The sequence below is a fragment of the Equus przewalskii genome, chromosome 32 (genome assembly GCF_037783145.1).
Source record: "Equus przewalskii isolate Varuska chromosome 32, EquPr2, whole genome shotgun sequence".
NCBI lineage: Eukaryota > Metazoa > Chordata > Mammalia > Perissodactyla > Equidae > Equus > Equus przewalskii.
Genome location: NC_091862.1, coordinates 8,838,783 through 8,847,987, shown reverse-complemented (window position 1 = coordinate 8,847,987; position 9,205 = coordinate 8,838,783). Strand labels below are relative to the sequence as shown.

The 9,205-nt window shown below is 45.9% G+C and overlaps 1 long non-coding RNA gene across 2 annotated transcripts; it reads right to left on the bottom strand.

The window, feature by feature from the left end:
* Positions 1-1,515: 1,515 nt before the first annotated feature.
* On the bottom strand, positions 1,516-2,938 carry LOC139080799 (uncharacterized). Of its 2 annotated transcripts, none has more exons than XR_011535594.1 (2): positions 2,676-2,938; positions 1,516-1,797 (listed from the first exon to the last, which is right to left on the bottom strand). It is a non-coding gene; the product is annotated as an uncharacterized lncRNA (long non-coding RNA). The 2 variants fall into 2 exon arrangements; XR_011535593.1 differs by having other exon boundaries at positions 1,516-1,767.
* Between the last annotated feature and the right edge of the window lie 6,267 nt (positions 2,939-9,205).

Here is a 9,205-nt window from a genome sequence, read left to right as displayed (position 1 = left end):
CCATGTGCAAAGCTTGCAAGAGATTATTTACTCTGCAGGCCTCATTGTCTGATTTAACCCTTGCCCAGGAGCATCTGAGGGTGAAAGTCAGGCAGAAGAAAGTGATCACATATATATACCCTTTATCTTTCTTCATAGCTAGGTGGTAAGATATTTTTTTGTCTTTCAGAATCAGGAGGTACAAATGGCTAGTGTGTTGAAGAAAACCTTCCAAACATATTTTTGTTTGAAATAAACTTAATCCAAATGTAATATAATGCAAATTAAGCAGAAAAACTATTTTTGACAGCAAAATATGTATCATTTCCTAAAACACAGCATTTTGTTCATTGCAGAAATGGTTTCCATTGTTTCCTCAAACCTTGAAGGTATGTCTGCAGAACTTAAAACATGCTGAAGGCAACTTACACAAAAGGGAGTGCCCATCGGGCACTGAAAACTGAAGTCGAACGGTTGACCAAGAATTCAGGATATCGTAATTCCAACTTCAAACAGTGAAATATCCCAATTCTCCACTTCAGCTGGATTCCAGCCAAGGGAAACATGGAGAAGTTAGGTCTTGGTCTTAATCAGACAGAGGAAAGCTGAGCCGTATGCAGTGGCAGGAGGGAGCAACTTCCTGGAGGACAGTTTCTCTGGGCTTCCTCCAGACTCTCGTGGTGGTGGGTCCCGCCTGGAATTGCCACTGTTCGTGAACGGATACCAAAGATCACATCTGGTAAAAGGACCACAGGCCAAAGTGACATTGCCAGCATGGGTTGGCCTGGATTCTGTCCCATGTTCTATCCTGAATTCCGTTTGAAACAGTGATCCCAACAAGCAAGCTGTGGGGGGCATGGCTGTTCTCCAAAGGCTTCAGATTTAAAAGTTGTACAATACTCCCTTAAATATCGCTCCTGTCACTAACTCATTTTGTGTTGTTAATTCATTAATTGCTCTAAGTCCTTCTTGAACCGATGCAAATCACATCCAATCCCCCTTCTAGACATATAAGAGCTCTGAGCTTCTGTTTCCACTTGGGATATGATGTTCTCAAACCCAGCCCTGAGTACGGGGTGGTTGTGGGGGGTGGGGAGGGCAGCACTTAACCACTAGATGCAATGAAAGGAGCCAATGGGAGTCAACTCCTTTTGGATCAACTGCAATCAAAGACAGGCACGTGGTCCAACTGAGTCTCTGATCCAATGAGGAAGGCAGGAAACCAGGCAATGGGAGAACGGCTAGGGAAGAGGGGAGCTTTCTGAGCAAAAGGATGAGAGACATAGTTTTGAGAAACAAATAATTCACAAGCAACTTCTCAAAGAACTAGTGTTTTCTAGTCTCGTTAACCTATGACTACAAAATAAATTGCTCTTCCTTTTAACATCATATTTTTCTAGTAAGAGTCCCCTAATGCCCTAATTGCCAGCAATAACACCTCTGGTTTATGTCTCTCCAGGTATTTTTAGCATGTTTTTAAGGTACTACTTGTAGTCGTTATCTGTTGCTCCATAACAAATAATCCCAAACTAGCAGTTTAAAACAACACACATTTATTATTTCAGTTCCTGTGAGTCAGGAACCCAAGCATCTTAGCAGGTCCTCTGCTTCAGGGTCTCTCACAGGCCACAATCAAATTGTCAGCTGGGGCTGAGGGCTCATCTGAAGGCTCCGCTGGGGAAGGATTCACCCAAGTCCAGGTGGCTGCAGGCAAGATTCAGTTCCTTGCAGGGTGTTGGCCTGAGACTGCCCTCAGTTCCTTATGCACAAGCCTCTCCAACACGGCTCCTTGAGGGCAAGACAAGAAGGCAGTTGAGTCTGCAAGCAAGACAGAAGTCACATCTTATATAACCTAATCAGAGAAGTGACATCCCATGACCTTTACTGTATTCTCTTGGTTAGAAGCAAGTCATGAGTTCTGCTCACTCTCAAGGGAAGGGATTACATAAGAATGTGAATGCCAAGGTGGGGTCTTCAGGGTCCATTTTAGAAGCTGCCTTCTACACCACACTACCAGAATGGGTTGCTTAGATTCCCTGGCTTACTTGCCTGGTTCCCACTGTGATGGCAGCCTTGGCAGCCAGTGGCCTTAGGGAGATCATTATGTTGATGCTCATAGCTCCTTATAGCATGAGTGAGATGGGGCTCTGCCCTAAATGACACTTTACCAAGAGCCCTTGGGATTAGGAAAGAACAACTCACAGAGTAACGCACAGCTGCCCCTGAGGGGTCTGCTCTTAGGGTCCACACACAGCTCCCATCATGACTTCAGGGGTGCCCTCCCAGAGAGCTGCTCACCTGGATCCCAGTCCACATCCATGTGGCAGGGCCTGGATCACACCCACCACCAGAAACCCTGCAACTCTCCATTGTTCACAGTTGAGCCTCACTCTCCCAACCCCATCCTCCTCCCCTCTCAGTTCCAAGGAAAGGAAGGTCTACCTCTCTTAGACATCCCACCCCAGGATTAACCTTTCCTCCAGTGACTGAGGTTGGAAGCATCCATTCCCTCCCAGTGAAAAACCCCCTCCCACCGAGAATGTGTGGTCTGGCTCCATGACCTGAACAAGACAATCACAATCAGTCAAGACTCCAAAGCAAGAAAGTCCAAAATCACCTGTTGTCCATTCCCTCAGTCTTACTTATTCAGCCTTAGAAAACACCATGCAGACGTCAGTGTACAGCCTGTTCCTTACCTTATTCTTCCCTCCAGGGACAGGGGAAGAGAAGGTCAGCTGGACGTCTCTGCTGCCCTCATCTTTAGCTCCCAAACTCTTGGGAGCAAGTTCTTGGACAATCCTAAGGATGATGATATTCAGGCACAGTGTGGCCTGGCCCCAAAGGGGAACAGTGCCAGTAAAATGCCCAGTTTACATTATTGAACGCAGCATCTCAGCCTGGAGACTCTCTATTTGGGTTACTTTGCTGCATTCTGGGTTCCTTCAGAGCAATGAGTAGGCAGTCCTTCTGGGACAGAAGAGAGATTAGAAGATATTCTAGTCTCTGTCTCAAAAGGGAAAAACATCTTTTTGGATCCAAAATATCTGTCTTTCCAGCTTCAACATAATTCAAAGTCCTGTCCCCACCAGGCACTCTCTCCCAGTCCCCAGGGTGTCGGGTGAGGGGATAAAAGGAGGCCTGGCCATGTTATTCCTTTGTTTTCTGTAGGATAAGGCAGCCCTTCAACATGCTCAGTTGACCCTTACTTCTTCCAAACTTCAAGTGGTACTTTCTTCTACTGCTCCGTATATAACAAAGGAATCTAGCTATCATTGTGCACCCAGTTCTATGCGGAGACAACATGTCAACTGGCCATTGTCATCACCACCATGACATGAAGCCAGAATCCATGGAAGGAGCAAAGCACATGTCTCCCCATTGGGTTGAACTGTCCTCTCCCCTGGAATGTCAAACACCTCCAGCCCCGTGCTTGAGCCATCTGAGAAAGAGAGGGAGACTTGCATGCTGGATGCTGCCCCCATTTCCATCCTTCGATACTTCAGAAGGATTTAGCAGATTGCCTGGTCTTAGGTGTTGTGTTCTGTGGCGTGTGTCACATTGGGTGGGGAAAGGATGGTTAGGAGGATGAAGAGGAGTCAGTTGGGGAGATTCTTCATGATGGAAGGTGGCCTCCACCCTTTTCAGGGGGACTCTTGTGCTGGTTGTGTGAAAGGTTTACAGGACAGAGAATCTTAGGGGTGAAGGGCTTAGGAATAATATTTCCTACCTTAGCTTGGTCTGTGAAAAATGAACCAATGCCAGATGAGAGCACAGCCAAGCACAAATTTATACACTTCAAAGAATTTTTATTTCTTCAATCAGAAGAAACATGAAATTCCAGACTCTAGACTCTCTATTTCAGTTCCAAATTGTCAAATTGCTGAGGATGCAGTCTTTCTTAGAATTTGTTTGAAGAAAGCAGCAAATGTACGAGAAGGAAAAACTGTATTTTCCCCAAATGAGCTCCCTGAATTTGTAGAGTGTATTATTAAGCAAAGCTGTGTTGGGACAAGAATCATTTGACATTCCTAAAGGGTGACGCTCTGAGACTCTTCGGTCCCGGGACTGGCAAAACTCTGGAGAAATAACAGAGGAGGAAAATTTTAAAATAACGGAGAATCTGGAGTTTAACGTGGGAAGGAAGAAAGGCAAGCACTTTTATACACTTGGCTTCCTTTGTTAGCCCACATGCTGCTGGAGTGAATCAGAATGCCCCTGGTTCCAGATGGGCAGCCCCGCACCAGGGCAGAGGGCCTGGGAGAGCTGGGCGTGGGTTGGAAGCCCCACTCACCCCAGCAGAAAGCTGCCTTTGTGCAGGAACCAAACTGCAAAACTCTCTGCAGAGCCCCACAGTCATCCATCATTTAACGCCCTCCATTCATATTGACTGAACATGTCCTGGCACATGGACTACGTAAGAGTGCAATTCAAATATTAAGAGTGCCTCCACAAATATTAAATGAGCGCCTGTAGAACGCCAGTCAGAGAGTTCCCAGGGAACTACTGGGGAGAACAGATGCACCAGCAATGCTACCCGTACATCGCCCACTCTCTGGGCTACAGCGAGCCAAAGGTAGGGAAGGCACTCTAGCTGGAATACCAATGTGGCACAGGCCGAGTTGGGGGACCTCGCTCCAGGTGGTGCCACAAGAAAGTTGTCTGTGTTTAAGATGGCCCTTTGCAGCCAACACACTTCATGGTTTTATTCCTATGTGGCCTTTATTGGGGAAAAAAAAATAAGGCTCTAGTGATCCATAATTCCTGCGTAGGCATCTTGAAACTCAAGCAAACTTTCAATGAGCGATTTCATGGGTCGCTTACTGTGTGTTTGATGTTGTGCTTGGCACAAAGAACACTAAAAAGACACACACACAAAAAACAACTAGAGAAGTAGAGACACTGAACCTGTCCTCAGGGCATGCCCAGTCTAGTGTAGAAAGAGTCCTGAAACACACTATAGGATGTGGTGTGTGGATTGCTTGAGTAAGAGGCTGGGTGAGAGATGGGGCCTGGAGGAGAGTCAGCAGAAGCAAAACTTGAAATGTCTCCTAAAGAAAGTGGAGTGTGCCAGGCGAACACAGCGGGGTGGGCAGGCAAGGAAGGAGATTCAGACAGAGGGCACGTTGGTGATAGAGCTGTGGCAGGTCCTAGGATGATCCAGTGAGGTGTGTGGGTACCAGGAGTGCGGCATGGGTGGGAAGGAGTCTGAGGAGGGGAGGGGGAGAGGTCAGGGAAGAGGGAGAAGGTGAGATCAGCAGCGGACCCAGGTCCTGGAGGCAGAGGCCCCAAGTCAAGCTTTCGGCAGCGGAAAGCCAATGAAGGTCCAAGGACAGATCTCAAGCTGGAGAGTAACAATATTTGCTTTTTGAAAAATAATGTGCATTGTTCTTTCTTCAAGTACAAGGTAACGCATGCTCATTGAAGAAAGCTTGGAGACTGCAGAAAAACTAAGAAGAAAGTGAAAACGAATAAAATTTGGAAAAATTAGAGACCACAACCCCACCACCTAGAAAGAATTATAAGCATATCAGACCACGAGCATTTGGTGTTTCTCTTGCTGTCTTTTGTAGATACTGGGGTTGGGGTTGCTGGTGGAGGATGAAGAGGAGAGAGACCCCTGAGAGGTCACCTCACCAGTCAAGGTGAATGGAAAGAAAAAGGTGATGCTAGGGCCAGATTTCAAGCAGTCTTTCAACAAGGTTACCAAGTAGTCATGGTTTGGCCGAGGGTCTGTTTACCTTCTTCCAGACGAAGAGAATGACATTTATATGTGTGTTATCTGAGAAATTTGAAAATATTGTAAGAATATTCTCAACAGCCGGAGCTGTTACTCATTTTTTCATGGGTTTTCTTTTCATAATGTCTAAAACGTTAGCCTAAGAAATAGAGAAGAGAGAATTAAGAAGTGATGGGTGATATGAAAATTCTTAAAGGCCTTGAGGGATCGCATTGACTTCTTGTCCTAAGAGATGGAAATTCTCATCTCTTTTCCCTGTCCTCGGTCTCAAGTGCCCTAGGTATTTTCTGTTAGGACATGCTTTGACCCCCAGAATTCTCTTTCCACTGTCGGAAAGAAGGATCCTTGAAGTGATCCAGAGCAAACTCTTGCTTTACTTATGAGAAAACTGAAACTCTGAGATGCAAAGAGATGTGCCCAGAGTCACAGACCTGGTTGGCCAGGACCAAGTCACATACCTTCCAGGTTCGTCTCTTCTGTCTAGTAACCATTCCAACCACACTGTTTCCTTTCGACGCTTCATAAGTGTATTCCCCATAGGTAGAAACACGCCTATTCATATTATTTAAGTATCGCAGAAATTAAAGGTGGGGCTAATACTGCAAATCATTTCAATATGCTTTGCTTGGCTTCAGGAAAACACAAAGTGCAAAATAGCTATATGTAATTTTTTTTTGCAAAATTTAATTTTACAAAGAAGACTAGTTAAAAGTAAGCATTCTCATTTTAAGAGACGGTGAGAGGGGCAGAGAGAGTGATCCACTGCTAGAAGGACAGCTCTTTATTCACTTCTTTACTTACCTGTTATTTGAGAATCTTTCAAGCATGCACCAGAATAGAATAGTATAGTGAGCCCCCATGCCCCCTTTGTTTAACTTCAAGATTATCAACATTTTGCCCACCCTGATGTCAGAGAGCTTGGAAAATGCAATTTAATCCACAAACATTGTATTTACATCCAGCTTTTCATGACTAAATCTACTATGTAAAGAAAGATAAGTTGCAATGCGTTTCCTGATCTGAATAGATGGGGAAGATTATATTTCTCAGTTGGTTGCTCTCTGATTTCTTCATTCTCAAAGGACTTCTGGGCACACCTTCTGGGCCCCAGGTGGAGAGCGCACCTGGTCCAGCCTAGAGACCTCTGCTGGTTGACTTGAGCCACTGGATCAGCCATCACTGGGAGCAGTGCAGCCTTGCGGGGAGCAAGGGGCTGCAGACAGGAATCTGGAGTTCTCACCTTGGCCTTGTTGCTAAGCCAACTTGTGGGATTTCTACTGGCCATTGGTGTCACGAAGCCCCAGAATCTCCCCGGTGACTTTAGTTCCTCCATCCACAGAGTGTACTTGGGGCTGACACATATCCCAGGAGTCTTGGAGAAGCAATTATTGAGCACTTAGAATGCACCACTGCATAGGTATGGCCCTGTGTGAGTCTCTACCGTCACACGGCGCTAGCGTTAAAAATGCCCATCATGAGCTAGTATTTTCTTGTTAATTTGTCACTTTATTCTGTTTTGTTTATTGTCCATCTCCTCCAACCAGAGTGTAAATTCCTTGGACATAGGAGAAGCGTGTTTCTTGTCTACCACTGAATCTCCATGAAGGACCGTCCACACCTCCCTCGGCTTGCTATCTGGTGAATCAGATGAGATAGTGCCTATGAAAACATCACGTGCAGTAAAATGTAGGGTGCTGTTTTTATGGTGTTGCTTTAGCTGACTCTTGACTTGCTGAGCCCTGTGCTCTGCAGATGTTTATCCAAAAGCGTAGCTGGGAGAAAAGTCCAGCAATCAGCTCTCTTCCCTCTCCAGCTGGCAGGTTCCTCTAGGGCTTGCACTGAACTGTTGGGTTTTCTGACCACTGTTGTATCCCACAGAGTCAGTGCAGGGCCCATGGAGTTCCATTAGTATTTATTCAGGAGATGCCTTCGCTGTTGATTTTTGATAATGAATCCACCACTTCTGCAGGAAAGCCGGTGTATGTTGAGGTGGTACCTATGGCAGACTGTATTTTTCAAAGGTGGCTGAACCAATATACTTCCCAGCCCACGCACTCTTACAGTGTGATCTGACGCATTTGCAGTGAGAGGTGGAGCCTATATTCCCTCCCCTTGAACCAGCTCAGGCCTTTGTGACCGCCTCTGCCAACAAAATACAGTGGAAGTGGTGCTGCATGCCCGCCAAGGCTAGGTCATAAAAGGCATGCAGCTCTGCCTGACTCTCTCTCTTTCTTGAGATGGTCTCACTTAGGAGCCAGGCATCATGTTGCGAGGGAGCCCAGGCCACAGGGAGAGGTCCCAAGTGGGTGCTCTGGCCCACAGCCCCAGCTAGGCCTCCAGCTAACAAGCAGCATCATCCATAAGATATGAGAGTGATGAGCCTTCTGATAATTGCAATGCCCAGCCTTTGAGTCTTCCATCTGAGACCCCAGGAGTCATAGAGCAGAGCCAGGCTATCCCTGCTGCGCCCTAGCTGAACTCCTGATGCACAGAAACGAAGAAATAATACAGGATGATTGTGGTTGAAGCCACTAAGTTTTGGGGTCATTTGTTACTCAGCAAACAGATAATTAACAGACAGACTTCTCAAGACCACTCTATTTTTACTCCCAGGACATGTGAGTCTCAATATATGAAATACAGGGGAGGGGGTTTGGCCATCCAATTAGAAGAAAGGTCTAGGGGATTTGTGCTGAAGCTCTGCTTGCATACCAAGCACACTATTTTCACTTGGGGTGAGTGGACATGAAGGACATGCTACTACTTGGCATCACTATGCCTGTGCAAACAACTCTGAAATGTACTAATCCCATCAGTGTGTTTAATAGCCCTTCCGCAACTTTATGAAGGCAATCCAAAGGTCCTTTGATTCACCCATCATAATAATTAAATAAGCTACTACCTTGAGAACTGGACACATTCTTGGGTCTATAATACAATTAGAGTCCCAGTGAATAGAAGTGACCCTACCCCATCCTCACTCTCACCCCATACACACTGGACCTCCAATTGTGTAAATGGTGGAAATGGTGCCAGCTCCTTCTTTAGAAGTTCAAGTCCTTTTGGGAACCGGTTAGGAAAAGACAAGCAATACTGGTTTAGGAGCCCAACACTCTCATGACCTCCAACCTTTTGTGTTATTGGTATGCATCTGGGATAAAACAAGAGGTGTGCATGACACCATAATAAGAGTCAAGAAGCCCAGAGAAGAAATGGCTTCAAAACAGTATGTTCCCTAGAAGCCTGCAAGTCTCAATGCTGATTAAGTAGCTGTGGGGTATGAGCCCAGTGAAGAGCAATCTGTGCATTTAGCGCATTTTTGTAAACAAATGGCTTTCCACATGTTGGCATGGCGCACATTCATCAGTGGGCTTTGAAAGCTTGCTCCCTGGTGACATTTCCTAGGAAAGGAGCAAGACTTTTCCAAAGTAGTCAAAACGTGTAAGAGAATAGATTTTTTAAAAAACCCAAAAAACAGCTTTGGAGAAG